Source organism: Lissotriton helveticus, chromosome 9, assembly GCF_964261635.1.
Source record: "Lissotriton helveticus chromosome 9, aLisHel1.1, whole genome shotgun sequence".
Lineage (NCBI taxonomy): Eukaryota > Metazoa > Chordata > Amphibia > Caudata > Salamandridae > Lissotriton > Lissotriton helveticus.
The window spans coordinates 257994793-258019913 of NC_136070.1; the positions used below are offsets into that span (position 1 = coordinate 257994793).

At 46.8% G+C, this 25121-nt stretch overlaps 1 protein-coding gene across 5 annotated transcripts in view; it reads right to left on the reverse strand.

Moving 5' to 3' along the window:
* Nucleotides 1–25121, reverse strand: part of MLH3 (mutL homolog 3) — a 347318-nt gene that overhangs the window by 59418 nt on the left and 262779 nt on the right. The window lies entirely within an intron of this gene.

Below are 25121 nucleotides of genomic sequence, written 5' to 3' on the forward strand. Positions count from 1 at the left end.
CGCACCGATACTGAACATTCTGAGGTAGACAGTGAGCGCCTGCCGAGTGTTACCCCATCAACAGCAGATGGCATGTTGGATGAGAGCTGAAGTGGCTACCGGACTATGATGCTGATGAGGCCGCAGAACACTTCCAGTAGTGGGTCCTGTTCGGAGACTTTCGGGGGGAGGTGGGATCGTTCAGCTTTTCGTTTATCTGGGGCTCGTATTGAGGCGAGAGTTGTGCAGAAGACCGGTCCCCCTCAATGCCCTTATGGCGTGCTCACAGCGGCTGCTGGTGGGCTTAGGAGTGTGTTCAAGTGTGTATTGGTTTGGATGGGAACTAGAGGCGCGCTACTCGGTCCTTTTCTGGGGGGGGGGGAGGAAGGGTTTGTGGGGACTGTTGTTGGGGGGTTATTGTCCGGTGTGTCAACGGGGAGGCGCTTTGGGATGAGATTACTACTGAGAGGGAATGGGAGATACCGCTGATTTACGCTGTATTATCTGGAATGTGAGGGGCCTACACACTGACACGACGCCACAAGATTCATGCGTATTTGGTCCGCAGGGGGTTCATATAGCGATGCTCCAAGAGACCCACTTAACTAAAGAGGAGGGTATAGCACTGCAGAGGAGGTGGCGGGGGGCAGGTATATAACACCACATACTCAGCATTTGCGAGAGGGACTTTGATATGAGTACGAGCTGGGGTCCCTTTCCAGCTTACTTGGCAGACGATTGACCCTGTGGGTAGGTTCGTGGCTATAGAGGGTCGACTTAGGGGCAAGGAGGTGGCATTCTGCAGTCTATATGCACCCAATGTAGATCAGTTAAGTTTTCTGACACATCTGTCTGGTGCACTGGGGTCCTACCTTGCGAGCACCCTGATAATTGGTGGATATTTCAACTCCATAACAGACGTGGCGCTCGACAGGTTGCACCCGCCACTGGCTGACTCCCCTATACATAGATTGATTAAAGGCAGGTTGGATTGGCAAACTAGGTGGAACTTGGTGGATGCCTGGCGGGGGCAGCACCCGAATGATCGTGATTATTCTTTTCACTCTGGGATGCATGATTTACATGTCCGGCTGGATGCAGTGCTGTGCTCCCCAATGGTGTTGCCCTGTGTGACACGGACTGAGTATCTAGCTAGGACACTCTCCGATCATAACCCGCTATTGTTTACGCTGCGTTGGATGACTGGGGTATCGTGTATCCCCACGTGGAGGCTCCGCCATGAGACGCTGGAGGACACGATTTTTCAGAGTGCAGTGAATGAGGGGATCACCCAGTATTTTGCAGAAAACACTGGCTCGGCCTCCACGAGGGCGATAGAGTGGGACGCTTTCAAGGTGGTGGTCAGGGGAATGTGCATAGGAAAGCATGCGGGAGTGCGTAGGGTACTTCTCCAGGACCTGGAACGTGCGGAGACTAAATTACGTAAGGTAGAGTTGGCGCGGCCTGCTCACCCTGAGCTACAGGAGTCGGTTAAGGCGGCGAAGGAAGAGGTTGCTGCGGAAGTAGAAAGGTTGCGCTGCTTTGATTATAGGGCCTATACTACCAGAGTGCATGCGGAGGGTGACAGGGCAGGGACGCTGCTGGCCAGCCCGACCAAGCGGGGCTCCTCTATTTTGGCGCTGATTGATGATGACGGGGAGGTGGTGTACATCCAGAATGGGATTCTACAGAGTTTTCTGCACTACTATGAAGGACTCTATGAGAGTTCGCTTGTGGCGGGAGAGCTGGAAATCGGTAGTTTTCTGGGGGGCCTATCACTCCCGGCGTTGGATTCGGAAAAGGCGACTTGCGTTGGCCGGAATATAGAATTGAGCGAAATCAGAGGTGCGATTAAGCGCATGGCCAGGAGTAAAACGCCGGGAGTTGATGGGTTGCCGATAGAGTTTTACAGCATATGACCACTTTGATCCACGAGGATCAGGCTGGTTTCATCCCAACGAGGAACACGCCTACGAACATCAGGTGGTTGGTGCGGTTGCTGGAGGAGGCTCAACCGGAGGCCCCACAGCTGATGGTGTTGTCAGTGGATATTGAAAAGGCTTTCGATAGCTTAGAACGGTCCTATTTATTTGCTACTATGGTGCGATTTGGCCTCGGCGCTGATTTTCTCGGTTGGACGACAGTGCTCTATGCGCGGCTGTAGCTAGGGTGCGTATTGGTTCGTTGATCTCCTCACAGTACCCGGTGAATTGGGGCACACGACAGGGATGTTCGTTGTCACCGCTGTTGTTCGCCTTGGCTGTAGAGCCATTGGCGGTGAAGGTCCGATTGGGGGACCACTCTGGCGGTCTGTGGTGTAGAGGTGATCGGCAGTACATATCCTTGTATGCCGATGACCTATTGTTGCTCCTTGATAATGCTGGTGAGGCGTTGACGAGAGCGGGGGCCTTGCTATCGGATTTCGGTGACATCTCGGGATTGCGAGCTAATTGGTAAAATGTGTAAATGTACATGTATTTATATAGCGCAAATCACCGACCCGGTATCTAAGCGCTTGCTTAGGGAACCCGTCCTGGTATTCCCCTGTGAGATACCCCGGCAGGATATCCACAAGGTGAAAGCCAGGCATCCCGCCGCGAGGGGCCGTAGTGGAGATTAAGCAAGCTATTGCCCAGAGTCGCAGAGTGTGACCCCGTGAGTTGAGTAGGCACCGGAGCGAGAATTGTCGAGTCCGTGGAATTTTTGAGCCCAAGACCCGCCGAGGCGGGGAATCGAACCCTGGTCCACGGCCGATCTCAGCTTCCGGGTCTGCCGCCTCTAACCACTGAGCCACGCTTCTACATTGGTCAAAAACATGTATTTTCCCGTTGAAGCAGGGAGAGCCTCAACCAATTACCAATAGAGAGGTGAGGTGGGAGCCCAATTGTATGAGATATCTGGGGGTGCATGTATACCACACAGCAGTAGATATGCTGGAAGGCAATGTGGGACGTGGCTTGCGGGCGTTGAAGAGCAGCATGGCCTTTTGGGCCACGCTCCCCCTGTCGGTGACGGGGCGCGTGGCGCTTTTGAAAATGGTGGCGCTCCCTCGGCTACTTTATTTCTTCAGGACTCTTCCGGTGTGGATCCCGTGCTCGAAGTTTCAATTGTTGAAATCGCTTATAGTAGGTTTCCTATGGGGAACGGGCAGACGACGGGTCGCTCTGGCGACGCTCATTAGGTCCAAGGCTGAGGGTGGTCTGGCAGTCCCGGACTTTGAGTTGTACTATTTGGCGGCCCAGCTTCAGGTTTTAACGCAAGCGGTGGCAATAGAGTTCAGGGGCCCAAAACAGCGGAGAGGCAGGGGCATACCGCGCCATGTGCTCTCCTTTATAGTGCTGCAACAGGAACTGGATCTTAAGGGCCTTTTTATGGAGGAAAAGACACTGTGGTTGTGCTGGAACTGTTCGCAGCGCAGGGCAGGAGTATTACACCCGTATGCGCCTGAGATCCCGTTGGGAATGGTGACCGCGCTCCCGCACGGCGGTGATTGGACGCCTCTGCTGAAATGGGAGGATGCAGGGATCCATTTATTGGGAGACTTATATGAGGGTGGGGCCCTGTTGTCTTATCAGACTTTGCAGGAGAGGTTTGATCTGCCGAGAGGCGGGTTTTTGTTACATGCGGCGCTTATCAGAGCGCTCCAGGTACATTGGCGGGAGGGGCTCGCGGAACCTAGGACGACTTTGGCGTGCCAATATACCATGATGGCTGCCGGGACCTTTAAGGCGGTCACATGTCTTTATTCCAGATTGATTAGTGAGAGTTTGGCGCCCCTGGATGTATTGAGGGAGCGTTGGGAAGTTGATGTAGGGAAGCCTATCCCCGCCCGGCTTGGTCTCAAATCATGCGCAGAGCTTGGAAGGGAACTAGGAATGCGAGATTCCAACTGGTACACTTTTACATTCTTCATTGGGCCTATTTGACGCCAGGGAAGATTCAAAAGTATTTCCAGGTACAGGAAGCGGCGTGCCCTCGCTGTGCGCTGGCGGGTGCAGACCTGCTGCATATAATAATAATAATTTCTTTATTCGGCTTTGCACATTGGAAAACCATAAAAGCAACATTTGATAATACAATTTAATATTAAAAAGAAAGATCATGTTACAGGATAAAATTCAGACAAAGGCAAGTTAATATGTTTAAAACAAAGAATCAAATTATTTCATTGCGTCGTCTGGGACTAAATCCAGCATGAATTTTACAGGTTTTTCCTATGCTTCATAACGCATTTTAGAAATTTAAGGACATGATAGCAAACAGGTTCAGATTCTAGCAGTTGGAGACGTAGCATTGCAGGACGACATTGTCTAAGTCCCCATCGCCTTAATAGTGGTAGTAGCCAGATTTCCGGTGTGGATGATGGAATTTACAAAACAATATTGTATGTAAATTAGTCTGTATTGATTCCTCATCACAGGGACAAGCAGGGAGAATTGGGTCCCATCTATTTCTGTCGGGAAAAGCTACTAATCTATGGGAAAAGTCTAGTCTGAATCTTGTCAGTAACATTCTATCATAGGTACTAATCTGTAATGTTAAATAAGGCTGGATAAAGTATGTGACCTGGATCATGGCATGGAGGACCGAGGGTTTTGTCGACTCAGAGGTCAACCTCAAGGACTCTAGGTGTCTCAGAGCCAGTTGTTTCAACGCTCTCTTTGGTAGATCAATAATACCTTCGGGTTGAAGATAATACTTCTCAATGCCAAGATCTTTGAGGAAGTTTCTGATATACCGAAGCCATGTTATTTATGAGGTTTGATCAAGCGCCATTGAGACTACCCCGATTGCCTGTGTCAGCGCATTTTTGTCAGAGGTCCCGATGCGCCGCCAAAGCAATAATGGTTGGATCTTTAACAAATCCTCTAAATAGGGGATACCAAGTTCCAAATGGGATGTGTAGATTGAGGTGCGTCTCGGTGTTGCTAGAAGGAATCTGAGGAAGGTGTTTTCTGCCACCTGAAGGGCGCTAACATCTACGTGACCCCAGACTCCCGCCCCATATAGTGCAATCGCCTGACACTTTGCGCTATAAATTTTTAGTAGCTCCACTGGTGCCCTCCTCCCCAGTCTCTGAGAGAAGCTCATCAGGGCCACTATAGCTCTTTTAAAAAGATGACACCTTGCCTCTACTGCTGGCCTCCAGTTCAGCCTTTCGTCAATCATGATACCCAAATACGGGTACTGGGCAGTTACCTCAAGTTTTTGGTTTTTGAGATAGATATCCTTTGCTCGTTTTTTCCCACTGCCTGCTACCATGACAAACGTTTTTTTGACAATCACGTGTAGGTCCAGCCCACCCATGAAATCCATATACCTATTCAGAGACTTCTGTAGTTCGCGCGGAGTGCACGGCAGAATGACAGCATCATCTGCGTAAAGCAGAGCGGGAATCAGGCGCTGTTTTACCTGTGGGAAATACTGGCCCCCCCTCAACATCTCTTCCTCCAGGCCGTTCGTGTACAATGAGAAGAGAAAGGGGGCCAGGACGCACCCCTGCCTGACTCCACGCTCCACTCCAAAAGATGCTGTCAGCTCCCCCTTCGCGCCGAAGCGCACCCTCGCAGAGGCTTTAGAATAAAGCTCTCTCAAAAAATCTAAAAGAGGGGGATCCATTCCCATTTGTCTCAAAACCATCCAGAGTTTTGCGTGCGAGACGCAATCAAAAGCGGCGGACAGGTCTACATACACCATATAGACCGTGTCCTTCTTTGCTTGGGTATATTTGCCCACTATCAGGCTAAGATTAAGGGCCTGCTCAACCGTTCCAAACCCCTCCCGAAATCCAAACTGAAGATCGGAAATAATGCCTCCCTCCTCAGCCCACTGCTGGAGTCGCTCAAGGACTACTCTGCCAACGACCTTGCCTAGAGAGTCCAGCAGTGAGATGGGGCGGTAGCATTTGACATCCTGGCGATCCCCTTTTTTAAAAATTGAGACCATGATAGAATTGGTCCAGGATTTTATCAGTCCCACTTTTGCAGCTGCGGTACACACTCTAGTGAGAATGGGGGCCCAGAGATCCAGATTGTATTTAAAAAGATCCACTGGGACCCCATCTGGGCCTGGAGCTTTCCCATTTTTGCATGTTTTCAGTGCAACTAGTACCTTAGAGATGTCAAAATGCAGAGGTATTGGGTATTCAACTGTTAGATGTGTGTTTTCTGTCCCTACTGATGTTACTGTATTTTTAAAGATTTTGGAGAAGTGGGACACCCAGGTGTCTTCCTCAATAGCCACTTCTATCTTGGGACTGTTATCGTCTGTTAGGTAGGGGGATCTGACTGTTCGCCAAAAAGCCTCACTGTTTTTGGAGATGGCACTAGTATGGAGATCGTCCCATAGTTTCTGTTTTAGTTCTTGTATTCTTAGTTTACGTGCCCTTCCGTAATGCTGTCTAAGGAGTTGGATCTGCTCCGAATCTCTGGGTGTTTTATTCAGGGCCAGCTTTAGGTTAGTTAGGGCCACGGTACAACTATGGTTGTACCACCCTTTGATAGTTGGGTTCGAGCTCCTTGGATTTACTGTAAGAAGTCCCTTAATTTTCTCTAATATCTGGGTAAAATTATTTAGGACTTCTTCGTCCGTTTCTAGTAGATCCAGACATTTGATTATGTTTGAGTATGCCGCTTTTACCAATTTTTCGGTAATTTCGGCTGGGTTTATCTTCCCCCATTTTAGTGTATATCCATTTTGTTTACCTAACTCCAATTTGTTCTGGGCAAGAGTTTTCGCTATAACTGTAGTTAGGGGTTTGAAATTATTTAAATAAAAATCCATCCTCAGGGCAGAATGATCGCTTAGTGTGTTAGTCAGGACCTCGAAAGATCTAGCTATGCGTAACAATCCAGGCGACAGGAGGATGTAGTCAACTGTCGTTTGGTATCCCCTTCCCACATATGTTGGTTGCAGGAAGTTTGAGCCTGAGCTTAACCTATTAGCTATTACGAGATCTAAGTCAGATAACACGTTGTTCATAGCAATCCCCACTTTAGTATGGGCAAAATGCACGAGTGGAGCGTCATGTTCATCCACTATCCCACAACGATTTTTCTCAGCATGTGGGCATGGATGCAGATTAAAATCCCCTCCCCATAGAAGATGAATCGTCCCTTTTCCTGCCTTAGATTGATAGAACTGGGTTAGTATCTCCTGGATGTTAGAGAGAAGGGTCAGGAATTGGCCCTCCTCTAAGTTGTTATAGAGGTTAATCAAGAGGATAGACTCCTTGTTCTTAAAGGAAAGGGAGAGTAATTGAAAATTTGGGTCAGAATCGACTATGGACACTTTTAGGTGGTTCACAGTGTTTGCAATATACGTAGTCAGCCCTCCCTTAGGTCTGCCTACACTGCTGCCCAGAGCTGGAATGAAGTATGTTTTATAACCCAAAAGGTGGAGCTCCGTCATGGACCATGTCTCCTGGAGGCAGATAATTTTACCCGGCTCCAAAAAGTACATGGCAGTCCCATCCTCAATTTTAGGACGGAGACCCGCAACATTCCAGAAGAGGATAGGTAGGGGCTGTGGTTCTGGATTAACCGCCGCAGCTTCATTTACTGAACAAATTGTTTTTATTTTAGGCATTAAATGGGGTGGCTTAGGATTAGTAGATTCGGTCGCCGTTAGTGGTCAGTCGACCATTTCGAGGCCACTAAATCTATTCCTCGTCGGGATGCTGAACCAGGCATCCCAGCGAGGCGGCTCTCTATAAGCCGTCCTCTGCGTATGCGGACCCCAGTCATCCCATCCTCCTCCCCGATGGCGTGGGCCCACTGTGTGCCAGGAGCTATCATAATCATGGCGACGAGGGCCCGCTATTTGCCTTGTGTTGCTATATTCGAAGTGACGGGGAGCTGCTACTTCCCAGGGGGTGTCATGATCATTAAAGGGACCATTGTAATGTCTTGAAGGGTAAAAAAAGGAAAGTGGCTTGGTGCCTATACCTCCATTTACACTCGAGTACTCCCAAGAGCAAATATAGTCTACTACTCGGGGGTCTTCGAATGTAATCACGATACAATCTCCCGGAATTGTTTTTCTGCCATTTCCCACCCAGGGAGTCCTACGTACCATCAGAATCCTACATGGCCAAGTTGGTGGAATGGGGCGATTGGTGTTTAGCCAATGTTGGGCCTTGTTTTTCAATGACCACGTAGGTTCTGCGTTGTAGTCCACTAACTCGGGCACACCTGTCATTACCACTACAAAGGGACATGCTTCCGGTGGCATATCAACAGGGAATCTAACTTCGGGAGATCCCCTAGGGCCACCTCTGTTGGATGCTGGTGCCGAGGTTTTTGAAGCCGGGGTTTTAGAAACCGGAGTTTTAGAAGCTGGAGTTTTAGAAGCCGGAGTTTTAGGCACCGATTTTTTAGGCGCCGATGTCTTAGGCGCCGATGTCTTAGGCGCCGGTGTTGTTACTGACAGGGCATTACCCTGGGGTAGAGTTATGGCAGCATTAGTGGAGGGTTTCACTAGTCTGTTCTTATTTAATGTTTCAGGGAGTGTTGGTTTAGGTGTTACATCTGAAGGTATAGATACATTCTTTCGTGTTGCTGCGAGCTTGAGAAGGATCTGTTTGTTCTGTTTGTTTCCCCCCGTTTTTTGGGCCCCCGGCACTTGCATGGGTTTTGTAAGGTTTGTAAGATTAGATAGCTGGTTCTCTATCTGCGCTAATCTTGCTTCTACTGGTTCAAGAAAAGATTTCAATAAGTCTGCGATGTTATTTAGCAGCTGTGAGTTGTTGCTATCGGTTATTTCCTTACTACAGGATAAATGAATAGGGGATTTCAGGCTAATGGAGTCAGGAGAATCATGTGCTGACTGGTTTATGATCGCAGAAACTACTACCTGTTCAGCTCTAGGGGGTGCATTCTCTATCATGCTGGGCGTGTCACCGATCTCATTGGGGATGGAATTTTTCAGATCATTCTTTCTTTTCCTTATGGCGCTCTCCCTCCTCCCTCTTGCTTGCCTTATTTCATCCGGTGTAATTTGGGGTAACAGCTCTGGTGTCCTTTCTAGGTCTGAACTTATCTGGAAGTCGGAGAGCTGGGAAGCCGACAGGTCCACATTGTTTGGTAGGCTACGCCTACCCTCACAAAGGGTCCTTTGCCCAGAGTTGTTGACTATTACGGGGGTTCTTGCGTCCGCTAAGTTACCCATAGAGGATCTCTTAGCGAGCGCTAAATCCAAGGACACCCTACCTTCCATCAGAGTGATACTTTGGTCAATAAATGAATTTGCCTTGGTAATGAAGTCGTCCATGGGGCCTAACAGCTTGCCCCCACCCCCCGATACCTTAGTTTTGTTTCCTCTGGTTAACACCATTGTTCCTGTTCGACCAATACAGGAAGTTAATGTCTTACATAAAAAGAAGGTCAATAAAGCGGAGTCTTTAGGAGCTCGCAAATGCAGAGTCAGTAGTGTAACAGTACATACGATTTCAGTGTGGATTCCGGGTGATGGGAGTTAGAGAGGTGGCCCGGTCCGGTCTCTAGCGTCCTCGAACGGCCTCAAACGGCCCGCCCTTTGCCCGGGCTTAGTCCGGCGCTCGCCCGTGCGCGTTCCGCATGCGCGGAGGGGGATAGGCTTAAATAGCGGTTGGGCGTCGGCGGGAAGAGGACCAGCTGCGGGTGATGTAATGCCGCAATGCAGGCTGGTCCTCGCAGTCCCGCAAAGCGCCTCCGAGGTTGTTATACACCTCCCAGGTGTCAGCTCGCCTCCCCGCAGTGGAACACCAGTCGGGCCAAAGTTCTCCTCTGCGAGCGGCTCCCGCGAAGCGGGGGCCGCGAGAGGTGGTGAATTAAGCAGGAAACAGTCCAAGAAAAAGCCGAGTCTCACTCCCAGGCTTAAGGTCACCACCTGCTGCATATGCTGTGGTCTTGCCCCAGGATGGGGGATTGTTGGAAGGAGGTGGGTGAGACGCTGAATGCTGTCATGGAGCGACAATTGACCTTTGATGTAGCCGTTAGTGTCCTGCATTGGTTCACACACACACTGAAAACCAAAATTATAGATATGGGGCTCTTACTGGCAAAACGTGAAATAACGAAACGATGGAAGGCGACGGTGGGTCCCAGCAGCGGGAAGTGGAGAGCAGACTTTGTAAAGTGGGCGGTTGGGGAGAGTACGCTTCGATATCAACATGCCCGGAGGCAGAACAATGATAAAGCGCTGGAGGCAGCCACGGCATGGGAGACACTGGTGCAGGCATTGCAGGATTATCAGGCAGGGCAAGAGTGAGGAGAGATTGCAGGAGTGGTGGGTTACCCGAACTTGGACAGGTATGGCTAGAAGAAGTATAGAGGGCGACTCCTGTTCCTACACGATGGTATGGCTCCATAGTATAGTACAGACCGGCGACATGGGGGGAGGGGGGGTTTCACTGCACAGGGTGGGGTGAGTTGGGATTGCTAGTAATATTGGGTTGTCTCTATTGTCGACAATAATAAGATGTAGTGCGGATAACATGATGTTATGTACAGAGGATGATGGGGTTAATTCATGTAACCACAATGGCACTAGACACCCAATTGGTGGATATCATGTATATGTATGATGTGTATACAAAACCCAAGAAACTACGTTTAAAAAAAAAAAAATCTGTATAAATCATAGGGTACTTGTAAACCTTTTCCCAGGTGCCAAAATGTATAGTCTGTGATGCAACAGAGGTTGGATTGATACCAGCGTGTGGGGGGGGGAGATGGCGTAGGGGATGTGAAGCATGTGAATGTTGTGCACAGTGAGTGGTGGAGTTATTTTGAGGATTTTAGTCCATAATGCCCTCTAAATTAAGCCACTAGTCTCGAGAAGAATCATTTCAATTCTGGCTTCCCCAGTGGACCTAATTGTGTGATCCTAGGCAATTGTTTTATTTCACTTGAGGCTCCTTTTTGCTCATTATCATATATGAGAGCACCTTGAAATATATTGATTAATGATGTGCAATGTACAAAACCTCTTGTGTTTGATTTATTGAACTATCATGTTGTCCATATATAATAATTACCTAAGCCACATAGCGGGTACACATAACAACTAACTTTCCTCCTGGTTAACTAATAGCATTGTTGTCAGGGCGGGGAAGGCATGAATATTTCCAAGCTCATGTTTGAGGACTATCACTTTTAATAAATACCGTCAATGTAGTGATATAATTGGATCCACCAAAATGAAATGTCTCTGCATGTTAATAAAATACACTTTTATGAATTTTGAAGAGTATGGAAAAGTTATTTACCTGTAATCTTAGTTCTCTTCCAGGAGAAAACTCATCAAGGTCATAAGCACTAAACAGTCCCGCCGACATTCAGGACCCCTGGAGCACTTTTAAATATATACATATTATAAAAAATGATTTACACATATTAATAAATATTTACAGCCTATAAAAGACTAAGGCAGCCACGTTTAATTGTTTTTTTTAAATCGAGGCCCATATTTAATATGTTACTTTAAAAAGATAAGGGACTACAGAAAAAATGTCACAAGCGTGTTTTCAGAGGAAAAATGGAAAGGAGGACAGAATTAACCAATAGGCTGCAAGAAAAAGCATAGCTTACAAAACTGGCACTGTGCCTTTAAGAACCTTACAACAAACCCTGTTCCGACTTCTTGAAATAGGACACTGGAGCACTGAGCTGTGCCTACCTTGGCTAAAGCCAGTGGAAATCTAACCAAAACCTTATTTTAATGATTTCACTCAAAGTATTTATTCACTTAGAGTAGTCATATACCTTTTTCTGACAGCAAGGGGTTTATTTTCCTATCAGAATGCCTTCACTTTTTGTGAAGTTTCCTTCTTGAGGAAAGAAAAAGGCACAAACAGGGTGCTAACTGTCTTCCCAAAGATAATCACCCGAGTCATGCAGACAATGCCAGAAACTCTCCACAAGGACGTTAAAGGACAGAGAGAAAATCAGACTTCATGGACTTTAAAGAAAGTAGCAGGAGAAAGCTGTTGCATCTTCAAGAGGCCATGTGGAAGGTCATTCTTTCACCAAAGTGCCCTGCTTCTGCTCAAAGGCCTCCCTAAGAGGCAGATCCATGGAAAGAAGTCATCATAGGGAGAGGCGTTGTTCCCGATCGACGTCAAGGAGTATAACGGGCAACCTGCCCACTTGTTCACCATCGACAGGTACTCCATCGAAACAGCACTTGAAGCTGAGATGCCAGTCGAAGAGGTGCGAATCATGACAGTCACCGTCAAAGCAGTTATCAATGTGAAAGACTCCTCTGTCAATATCGAAGACCCTTCTGTCTATGTTGAGACCCTCTCCGTTAGCGTAGAAAAATCCTTTGTCGAAGTTGAAGACACCTCCATCGACGTGCCAGTGCTAAGTCAAGTAAACAGCAGACCAGGGACCGCATGTAAAGGTCAGCAGGACCACAAACGGCCCCTGAGCCATACTTTGAGTATTCCTGTTGTAAACAAACACGTTACTTACCTTCAATAATGCTCTTTCTGGTAGCAACTTTATCTAACCGCAGATTCCTCACCTTAGAATATTTCCTAGGTTTTAGACTGGATTCACAAACCTTTGAGCAGTACCTCTGTGAGCAGATATGTGGCACCATGAAGATTTGCACTGATGTGATTCCGCAACGGAAATGACAATGCGAGACCCACATAGGCATCACTGCTTCATGGACATCAGTTGTTTTCAAGGCTGTCCGCACACCCAGACGTAGAGCAACAACAGCAAATTGGCTTTGACCAGTGTCCAGATTTCTAGACTTGAGTTCTTATTAATGGATGAAGTCCAATTCCCAGAACGGGTAGGATTAGATCGTCGGTGAGGGATCTGCAGTTAGATTGGGTCCCTACCAGAAAGAGCATTACTGAAGGTAAATAACTTATTCTTCAGATAGAGAGTTCTAACTGCAGATTCCTCACCTTTTGAACAGACCAGATCAGTACCAATTAGGAGGTGAGCCGGGAATTTCGCTCAAACCAAAAAGTCCTGCAGGACCAAGCAGGCAAAATGCCCATCTGTGCAAACCTGCCTGTACAGATATTAGTGCTTGGTGAATGTGTGGAATTACGCTCACGCAGCTGCAGGAATTCCCTGTGTCCACTTTGGCCCTGGTGGAATGAGTGCACAGCCTTTTAGACACTGCTTTCTTGATTCAGTGAGTTCTAATGGGAGAGGGTCCTTATCTACACGGCCTTGCCACTATGGGATAGTCAGCAACTTAGGGTGCTAGAGAACCTCAGAGGACTGTCACCGGTGGGAGATGATTTGTAGTTCGAAACCAGGGGCCTGTAGGAGGGAGGCACAGTAGTACGCCTGGTGAAGCTACAGAGGGACGTCTGCCTGGCCGAAAGCGAAACCTTCCACTATCTCCAGGTCAGGCACGCACTGATATTGCAGATTACCTTAGGGACGGAGATCCCAGATGCCAACCCCCTAGAGGAGGGAGAGATGACGGAGTCCCTGTCTAATGGGGATATCTCTTGCCTGTACAGGGAAATAGTAAAACATTGTCTGGAACAGCTTCAAAAGCTGAAGGAGGCCTGAGAGACGTGGGCCAGTTTGAGTATAGAGAATGGGCGAAGGCAATACAAAGTCCAAGGGTAGTGGCAGTACTAGCAGGATTTCCTATGGTACAACTCTTCATACCACATAGGCATTAATCCAGATCAACCCTACAAAATATGACTGATAAAACTAACAAGATGTGCCTGCATGGTGCGATCCTTCGATCACATCCTCTGGAAATGGCCAGTAATACAAATATAACTGGTAGCCGGTGCTGTGCTGCATGACACACACATTGGGGATTTGCACAGATTGCACTCCGTAGCGAACCCTGCTTAACACAGTGGATAAGGAATCAACGCACAAGTAAAGCTAGACTGCATTGGGCCTGGTGATAGCAAAACACAACATCGCTTAAAAATTAGGGTGGAGGACACTCCTACATAGGAAAATGAGAGCAAGGACATGGACTGGTACATGCTCGACTAAAAAACCATATATGAGGGCAGTGGCTACCCAAAGATATGTACTAAGATTTGGGTAGCAGGGGGGGCAAGCGACAGACACTGGATAAAACATATCCAGACTTTCCGGGGAGGAAGCAGTCTGGCTTTTCACCCGAGCCAATGGGACACAGGGAAGAGAAATGTGCAAAACTGTGTTTCTTTTTGTTTTGATAAAATACCAATGAAAACAAGTCCGAAAATGTTTCAGGTGCTTTACATTGTAGGGCTACAGATGAATGTGATGTAATTCAAAATGCTAAAGATTTCCCAAGGTACTTTTCTGTTGGCAGGGTTAACCATGACTACAGTGTCATAATATTTTCAGTAAGGAGGGGGTGATTAACCCCCAAATATTTCCAGGACATTGTTTATTAATACATTTGAAAATAGCACTCGTATTTGTTTAAATGCATTAATAGTCCTGTAAACCAGACAGAGACCTGACAGAGTGAGTGTGAGAGGTAATGAGACGTGTGTGAGTTAGAGCCCAGCACACAGACTTTCAATGCTTAAAACCGTTTCACAAGTCAATTGCAACCCTGCAAGCATGCCCTGCATTGTTCCTCCTTTAAAGTAAATATGTGCTTTCTAGGCATCACTGCAAAAACAACATATTTTGATAGAGTTTTCCTATTTTGAAAACACTTTTTTCCATTGTGGGTGTTAACACATCTGAATAAATTCTGGATATACAGAATACTTGATGATTTTTTTGTTTTATTCTTTTTATTAAGCAGTTATTTGAGAACAAATGGGAAGTCGTGAGCATTGAACAAGGAAAACATTGTAGGCCACACACAGGGGGCATGTACATCACTGGATAGCGTGAAGTTAAGTAGTGCCCAGTCTCTGAGCCCTATCAACTGGATTGTGTAGTAACATGTCGGTGGTTCCGTTGTGTGTCTCGGGAGCCCGACCCATACCCCGTCCCCCCTCTTGGTCTTCCACACTGGAGCCCTTGTACTGCATCCACGGTCCCCAAATCTTTTGAAACTTGCGGGGGCAACACCGGGCCCGGTAGGTTTTGTGCTCTGCTAGCTGACACCAGTCTAAATCTTCTTCCCAGTCTCTCACCGTGGGAGATCTGCGTCCTCCACCCCCACCCCCCCAGACTCTTGCCATGTTGCGCTTTGCCACCCTGTTGCTAGGTGTGCATACTTTTGGGCCATTTCTCCTCCCCAGCTATGCCCAACAAAAGCCACTTGGCCTCTAGTGGGATTGTCAGTCCTGTGACTTGCTTCATTACCTCTGCCACTCTGTGCCAGAAGCTCTGTATTACCGGACAGACCCAGAGTGTGTGATGAAAAGTGCCCATGCTGCCGCAACACCTAGTACACTCAGCTGACTCGCTGCGTCCCATTTTGTGTAACCTGGACCTGGAGAGGTATGACCTCTGCAACACACCGAGTTTTATCAGGCAAAATCGTGCATGCATAACGATCTCACTAGGGCATTGCAGAGCCTCGGTCCATTCATCTTCCAAGAGACCCAGGTCTATTGTCCGGGTCTCTCTCAACTGGGTAAGGACATCTAGGGAATTGTTCATAATCTTTTTGTAAATTAATGAAACCGCCTTGGTGGGCGTAGGGTCTAAAAGTAGTCAGTCCTCCATAGGGGAGTAAACCGGAAGTTGTTCCTCCTCGGGCATGTGGCATTTTAGCACGTTCTGTAATTGCATGTCGTGAAAGACCTCCCCCTGGCCCAGGTCGTATTCAGACTGCAAATCTTTAAACAACAGCAATGCACCCCCTCTTCAGACATCACCTAACTTGTCTATTCCTACTGTGTGCCATCTTGTGTGATTATGCAGTTTCTTCACTTCTCCCAAACTGTCACTCTCCCGTTAGTTTGTCTTTCCACCCCAAGTGTCGGCCAGTCTCCTCCTAGACCTGTAATACTGTCTGGGTATGGACTGGGAATTATACTTTCTTTGCCCTCCCATAGAGAAGTGCCGGGTAGCGCCCTCCACCCATGGCCCGATGATCAAGTTGGTACGCTGGGTCGTCTCTCCCTCCATACACCCAGTCGCTCACCACAACTAACTGCGAAGCCCAAAAGTAGGCTCTCAAGTCCGGGACCGCTATGCCTCCATTGAAGACTCCATGCTGCAGTATTACCAAGCAGATTCGTGCCACGCCTCCGTCCCATAGGAGTGACCTCAGTTTATTTATTTATAATTTATTTATTTATAAATTTGTAAAGCGCCTGGTGACCCGGAGGCATCCCCGCGCTGTGGAAATGCGATATCCAAAAGGAGGGGGGGGGACCGGATGACTATTTGGGGAATAAGAAAGTCTTAAGTTTTTTTCGGAAGATGGCGTGGGAGGGTTCCAGTCGCAAGTGGCGAGGCAATGCGTTCCACCCTGACGAGGCTTTGACCGAGAAGCGGCGGCCGCCGGTACGAGCCTTCTTAAATTTAGGGACGATGGCTAGATGTTCGTCGTCCGAGCGCAGTGACCTTGGGGCTTTGTAGGGGGTGACAAGGTCTTTCAGGGCGGCCGGGCCGGCGCCATTAATGAGTTTATGACTGGTGCACATTGCTTTAAAATCAATTCGCTGGCGGACAGGGAGCCAGTGAAGGGCCTTGAGGGCTGGTTTAGCAGAGGCTCTAGGGGGGAGGTCCATTATGAGCCTAGCCGCAGCGTTTTGTGCCCGTTGGAGTTTGGCTAAGGTGAACTCTGGTGCACCAAGGTAGACGGCATTGCTATAATCAAGTCTGGCTAGGATGAGCCCTTGAACCAGCAGCTTCCTGGAGAGCGGGGGGAGGAGGGGGAGGATCTTGCGGGTAGACCGCAGGAGGCCAAAGCATGTTCCAGCGGTCTTGGTCGCCTGGGTTTTCATGGTAAGGCTTGGTTCGAGCCAGACGCCTAGCGTTTTGACTTCAGTCTTTGGAGTGGGAATCTCGCCAAAGGTATCCGGCCACACCGCGGCGGGGATTGAAGACCATTTATTACCCAGGAGCATAATTTCGGTCTTAGAACCGTTCAACAGTGTGCTGTTAATTTTACGAAAGTAAATGTCAGGAACTTTGCACGGGGTATTTTGGAGTATGTAGAGCATGCGGGTGAGGGTCATCATTTTGAAGAGTGTGGCTCTTCCCATCAGCGATCGGGGTAGTGTGCGCCATTGGGCCACATCTGCTTGGAAGCACTCTATTTAGGGGAGCAAGTTGTGTTCCAAAAAGTCTTTCTTACTTCTAGCTACGTGGACCGCAAGGTATTTAAATCCCTACCTCGCCACCGGGGCTGGGCAACTGTGAGGCAGGGACAGCTCCCCCGTCGAGAGCAGGAAAATCAGGGACATTTCCCATTTAGTTTGATAGCCTGCTTAGCTCCTGAAGAGGTCGAAGATGTGGAGGATTCTCAGTCTCGAGAAGCGTGACCTTGTCACATAGAGCAGGATGTAATCGGCGTATAATGATATTTTTTCCTCCCAATCCTCCTGTACCCTAATATCGCGAATCAAGGGGTCTTAGCGACCCAGGCCGCCAAAGAATCCAGCGCAAGAGCAAAGATCATAGGCGAAATAGGGCATCCTGTCTTGGCCCCCAGCCCAACATGAAAGCTCGGGAGGTGGAGCCGTTTACTCGTACTCTGGCTCATGGTTCGTTGTACAGCAGGCGGACCCAGGAGCAAAAATTGGGACCAAAACCCAGTCTGGACAAGACCGCGAATATGTAGTTCCATTCGACAATATCGAATGCCATTTTTGCGTTTAGAGAAAGGACAGCTGCGTCCTCCGTACCCTGCTGTGCTGTAAAGTGCAAGACCCTGTATTGACGATGCAGGTTCAAACGGGTGATTCGCTTCGGCATGAAGCCGGATTGGTCAGGGTGGATCACTGACGATATGATTCCTGACAGTCGGCTCGCTAGGACCTTAGCCAGTACTTTAGCTTCCATGTTGAGCAGTGAAATGGGGCAATATGAGTTACAGTCTGTTGTCGGTTTGCCTTTTTTCGGGATTACCACTATTGTGGTTGTTCGCTGATCTTCTGGGAGGGCTCCTGCCTCTCTAGCGGCTAGGAACATGTTAAGAAGGTGGTCGGGCTATCTTATGGGCTACATTTTTGAATAGCTGGAGTGGGAAGCCATTTGGCCCTGGGGCTTTCCCCGACTCCAGAGCTTGGAGTGCCATCTCTACTTCTGCCATCGTCAAGTCCCTGTCCAGGGTCTCCCTGTGTTCCCTTGACAGGACACTAAGTATCATTGTTTCTAGGAGTTTTGTGCAGTCCGCCCCGGACCTGTGTGATTTAGGTGCGTATGTATGTACTTAATGATTGTTAATGATTTTTTTTAATTACAAGATCCTGACAGACAGTTATGAAGAGATTCGATCAAGAATTATTACAGTGCAAATCCTCTTCCCTAGGGTTTGCCAGAGGTGGTAACAAACACCAAAATCCATCCCTTGAAAGGTAATCTGTGGCATTTCAAGTAACAAAATACTTGTTTGGCTCTAATACAGAGAAATAACAATCCCCCCAAATGCCCACTGATTTAACATATACTTGTCACAATCAATATGTCAGGTCTACTGAGCTCATCATTACTTTTCATAATAAACAGATCAGACCTTCGGCAGTGGAAATAGGTTTCCCTAGTGAACCAACCAACTACAATGTATGCAGACTAGACAGGCCAAAAAAAAGAGGCGGTGGCATTGCCATAATTTATAAAGACCTCTTTAAACTCACTACGAAAACATTTACCTGCCCAGAATACGAGTCTATGATTTTTACACTTGGCCTCTCGGCTAAATTTTCTTTTAAGGGCTTGCTGATTTACCGCCCTCCGGGGTCAAGAGCCAAGTTCTTAGCAAATATAGGCAGTCTAATTGAAGCGGCTGCAGACACCCCGCATTTTACCCTATTAGGTGACTTCAATTTTCATCTAGAGACTTTGAACAACAAGGACACTACACAACTCCTCACAGATCTTTCAGCCGCAGGCCTAAAACAACTAATAACCTCCCCCACGCATCAGGCAGGTCATACATTAGATGGCATTTTCACCAACAGTTCCCTTGTAAAGGTTACTCAAATAATCCCACTCATCTGGACTGACCATTCAGCCATCTGCTTCACAGTTCAAACAGACCTTGTTAAACTAAACTCCACCTCATCACCTCCTTCATCCTACAGAGACTGGAAAAATATTAATCTAACCTCACTAGCCGAGATAATGCAGGATAACCATATTCCCAACGAACAAGATCCTATCAAAGCATCCTCCAACTACCTGAAAAACTTAGACATGGCATGCAATAAGCTGGCTCCGACAAAAAGTTCACACCGGAACAGGAAAACACCATCAGCCCCATGGTTTACGGAAGCCCTACGCCTGCAAAAACAACACTGTAGGAACCTTGAAAGGCACTGGCGCCGCAATTATAGTACGGTAGACAAACTTAATTACAAAAATGCCCTTTCTACCTATAAAAGACTGTTAACCACCGAGAAAAGTAACTATTTCACTACCCAAATCGATCAGGCAAAAAATTCAATAGGACAATTATTTCGGGTAGTTAATACCCTAGCCAATCCCCCTACGCCCCGCATAGAAGGCACTCAGTTACTGGCAGATGCCTTGGCCAGTTTCTTCAAGGAAAAAGTCAGCTCCATTTTTGATACGTTTTCCCATTCCGCCCCCCCTGCCACTCCACTGGTATCTCACATGGATAATCGGCCTACCTTTTCATCTTTCACTCCTGTAGATCAAAATCTCATCCAACGCCTGGCAGCTAGTACCAAATCAGGATCCCCTCTGGATCCCTGCCCACCCTCCGTTCTGAATCTCATCCCTGAAGCAATCTCCCCCGCACTAGCTACCATTTGCAATGCCATGTTTTCAACAGGCATATACCCTGCAGTTTGGAAAGAAGCCATAATTAAGCCACTACTGAAAAAACCTACTCTGGACCCTCTCCTCCCTGCAAGCTACAGACCCATCGCCTGCCTTCCATTCCCAGCTAAGATTTTCGAGAAGTCCATGAATATCCAACTCTCGAAATTCATTAACGACAACAACTTGCTGGATGACACCCAGTTTGGGTTTAGACAAGGACACGGGACGGAAACAGCTCTTCTGAAAGCTGCGGACGAAATCAGAACAACCATGGATACAGGAGGGGCAGCTGTTCTGATACTCCTAGATCTCTCTGCAGCATTTGACACGGTCGACCATGTCACACTGGTCGACCGTGTCTCGGCGCTGGGCATAGGAGGCACAGCTAAAGATCTAATTGCCTCTTTCCTTGCCAATCGTCCGCAGACTGTCAGGGTAGGGAATTTCACTTCTCAGACCTTCTCTCTCCCCTGTGGTGTTCCTCAAGGCTCCTCGCTAAGTCCGACGCTCTTTAATATCTACGTATCGGACTTAGCGAGAGTAATAAAAACTTACGGAATAGCCCTTACCACGTACGCCGATGACACGCAACTAGTGCTATCGGTGCACAACAATGGAGCCAGTGTCGCATCCAACTTTCAGGAAGGTATGAAGGCAATAAGCTCCTGGATGTCATCAAACTGCCTCAAACTTAACTCCGATAAAACGGAGGTGATGACATTCGGGAGCTTGCAGCCAGCATGGTCCCCACAGTGGTGGCCACCTGAGTTGGGCTCCCCCCCCCAACCAGTGGTAAAAGTCCGGAACCTAGGAGTCATCTTCGACAATAAGCTGACTTTTCACCATCATGCTAACGCTGTCGTATCTTCCGCCTTTTTTACCCTCAAAAAAATCAAAAAGCTTCTGCCATACCTACCTCAATCAGCCGGCAAAACCCTCATCAGCTCTCTAGTCTTTTCAAGAACAGACTACTGCAACTCACTCCTTCTGAATGCGCAGGAAGGGGTTCTCAACAAGTTGCAGACCGTGCAAAACGCGGCGGCTAGAACCTTACTCTCCATTCCTAAATTCACTCCCACTTCCCACCACATCAAAAGGCTCCACTGGCTTCCAATCAGGAGCAGAATCAAATTTAAGGCCCTATGTATAGCCTATAAAACCCTAAACCATCCAGGGCCCCAGTATCTAAAAGAAGCTCTTCATCCAGTGGAACAACGCAGGACGTTACGATCTTCCACAGCCCTCTTGCTGAATGTACCTCGTACAAGAAAGGCCACCTGGGGAGATAGATGTTTCACCACTGCTACAGCTAAGCTATGGAACACTCTCCCACTCCATATCAAATCTGCACCTACGCTTCTTAAATTTCGAAAAAGCCTTAAAACATGGCTTTTCTCTACCTCCTAACCCTTTGTCTTCAGTAGTGAGCTCAGAGTTCTGTAGCGCCGAGACACCCGTATGGGTAATTGTTTGCGCTTTAAAAATCGCAAAATAAAATAAAATAAAAATAAACCAATCAGGCCTCTAGCTGTTATCAATGGACTGTCACCTTAACTAAGTGATGCTTCCTGGACTAAACTTAAGCTTTCCCACTAGGTAACCATCATGCATACTGTAATAAAATTACATAGTATAAAAAATTACAGTTGGCAAAACAAAATAAGATCTCACCTAAGTGGATTTAACAAGGATTAAGACAGTGCAAATCTTCTACACCCATGATAAGTCCGAGGGCATAACCAGCACCAAAACACCTGCCTTCTATGATAACCTTTGAGATTTCTTGTATGAAAAGCCTGTCCTTAGCACAATGTAATAATAATCCACCCTCAAAAGCCTCTTGTCTTTAACTCGTGCTTTTCACAATAAATAAATAAAGCCTACTTGTTTTAACATACGTTTCATTATAAAGAGTTCAAATCTGACATAGCTTTTCCCATTGAACCGACTTGACTATATGTAACATAAGGCTATTGAAATGCACATACATTGGCAACCATCAAGCAAATATTTATAAAATTACAAATGTGTGCGAAAATACAGCCTGCAAATCAATATACACCCCTTCTCAACAGGGACTAACAAGAATCATCAGAGTAAAAACCCTCAGGGTGTGTCAGAGTTGATGCCGAACGTCAAAACTGGGAATTGGCCCAAAATACTTATTTTTAGGCTTTAATATGAAGTCATAACAATACACACTTAATTGTCCATTGATTTTAAATTGTGATTTTCATAATAACTATGTCAGGCCTAGTGCATTTATCATAACATTTAATAATAAAAGGTTCAGGTCTATAGCCATGATCATTGGATTGCCACCAAAACCAACTCAGTCCTGCTATATTGAGTAGAAGCTTTGCCACAAGCCAAAATGTGTGCTACAAGCAATCTTTTAAATGGGAGCACAACATTTCTGTACTCAGGAGAGCTATCAAGTAAGTGAAAGCTAAGCCTCTCCATCAGTAGTACTGTCAAAGTTCTTTTTCGTTCATCCCTTAAGATCAGGCAATTGTTGCACTTTATTAGACAGACCTACAGACCAATGTAGACTAGTGTGGCCCTGGGCATCCCATACTGCTCTCAAACACAAAACTGCACGCTGAAGTCTAAAGATAATGATGGAAGAGTAGTGTGCTGGGGCTGCAATACATTACTCAAGACTGCCCACTCCTCCCATCTGTGATGCTGCCGGAGAAAACAAGCACTATAAATTATCTAGCTATCTAGGACACTTTAACAGCACTGCAATGTCCTGTGTTCCTCTGAAAGTTGAAGCCAAGGCAGCCATACTGCTGCCGGTTCAGGGAGCTGTTTAACTAAACAATTATCATGGCTGCGGGGAGGGGAAGCACTTTTTTTCTGTGGAAGCATTTAATTTCTACCCAATCAAAACTTATAATCCTGGCTACCATGCGGTCTTATTGTAGTTATAGCCATTTTCTGCAAGGTTTCAGCCAACTTCTAGTGCAGAAATGCCTTCATAGTTTCTAAAATGCCCAACGTGCAGCCAGGAAGAATTTGGAGAAATACCTCTGCAGTCTCTGTAACCCTGGGGCATAGCCATGAGTGTAGCTGCTGCTTCCAGTATTTTACATTGAGGAACTGCTGCATCACAGTATTTACAGAAGAGGACTTCTGCTGGCTCTATGTGCAAGTGCACAACATGCTACCCCTGTATGCACACAGTTTTTTCCACTAAGAGTGAGCCGGTTGGCTGATTATTTGGCACAAGTCTCTCCTTTTTTCATATTATTAGCCAACAGACCATAGGACGCTCAAATCCAAACCGTTCTGTCTGCCTCTTCTGGGAGTGCTGCTTGTGATTCCTGGTGCAGGGAGGGTGTGCCTCTATGACTTTACTAATCATGGGTTACAGAGGCCTCAATGGGACAGCCACAGGAATGACAGTAAGGCAAAGTTGCTTGGGATCTGTTGGAAAAGGCCCATGGTCCAACGTTTCAATTTTGTTAACTATGAACAACATCTTCATACCTAAAGTTCTAGGACCCTAACCGTGTCAATTTAGAGCAAGTCTTTCCAAATAACAATGCTTACAGTTAGTTGCCTGCACAAAAAGGCACAATCATCCCCATTCTGGATTTGCATGTGCTGCAAAACAGAGTGAGAAACAGGAACACAACTTCATGATATGGAGGTGTGCATTCTTTCGGCCAGGACTTAAAAAGTGGCCCATTGCATTGAGCTCCACCTACCAAATAGATCTACATATAAACCTGGATTTAGACCAGAGGCTTCTTTCGGGAAGAGGGAGTAGGTTTTTTTTTTTTTTTTTTAGGACATAGGATACTGTCTCTCTAAATAAATCAGCAACATTAAAGGTATCCTACAATCTAAGTCCCAGACCTTATTTAGAGGTATAAATGGATCCAGACGGGAGAAACCGTCAGGAACCCTAAAAGTTTAATTTGTTGACTCTCCCCCACACTATTAGTGACATGCTTCATCATCAAGTCTCACTCAGGTCCCTATAAACCAAGGTTGGCTCAACCATATTCCAGGGAGCACTTCTGATATTTCGCACTGGGTCTTTACTAAGTGTATTCCTTTATTAGGGAGTGTCTATGGTATATTAAAAACAAAGTTGGCGTGTTTGTGGAAAAGTATGCCCCTACAGTCTTTATATGGTCTACATGTTTCAGCCCCCTATGTATGGCCTCAAAGGAACCATGGCATTCTTAAGGAATAAATCTTCTGCCCAGGTTTTTAAAAGGTAAGGTTCCAGCCAAAGGTCCTATCCCTAATGGTCAGGACATACAGTACATGTAACCCATGTCATGCAAGAAGGTTTACTTACCCTCTTAGTTTTATTTGGAGACAAAGAAGGTGATCTGTTCTTCTTGAGTCAATGTGGAGACTACAGGATATGGTTGGTTCCCTGGTACGAACTTTGAAGTTTCAGATAAAACCGATGCTAGCCTCCCTTGGGGGGATTCGTTAATTATGACCACACTGCGAAGATGCAACGTGCATATTGTGAATAAAATATCCTCTTTAGAAGGGACTCTGGAGGTGATGAATGTATGGCAAACAAAGCGGGATGTGTAGACCCTGAAGTAACAAACGGCTATAGTTGAAAAGGGCGTGGAGGTTCATGAGAACACTGGAAGACCGTATGGAGGGTGCACTTTAGTTTACATGTTTAACTAGGAGTTTGAAGTGGAATTTCTCAGAAAACCAGTCCATGATCTCCAAGTTCACATTCTGGAATTTCCTACCACAGCCGGTGAAAACCTGAAGACAGAGGTACAGTATTGTCTTAGCAATGTGATCATTCCTGGGGACATGGCAACTGCAGTATTTACATTAAAATGTCACAGCTTAAGGCTAATGATTTCAAGGTAAAGAAAGCAAATATGGCTAATTTGCTTGTTGAAGTAGCCTATTGCTGTAAAGAAAATAAATGTATCTCTCAAGAGCTACATTGTTCCAGACCAGAGCCATTAAACCGTGAAGCATAGGAACGAAATGCAACCCATGAAAAAGAATTTGATTTCCCTTGCAATGGAGACCTCAGTATAGGTCCCGGACAGGCTTCTGATCTGCCACAATGGCAAGACATTTATATTTTGAAACGTTTAGGGTGCCAGGGGATACTTTGCCTCAGGTAAAGAATATAATCATCAGCCTGAATGAAAAGACTTTACCCGAGCTGCTACCTGAATGACTGAGTGATACAGCAGTATTGGGCCTGGTCTGAACCTACTCTATGCTAAAGGGCTTGGCAAAGTGGCAATATGCTAGGGCGACCTATGGAAAATTAAGGTGTTGTTGGCTTTT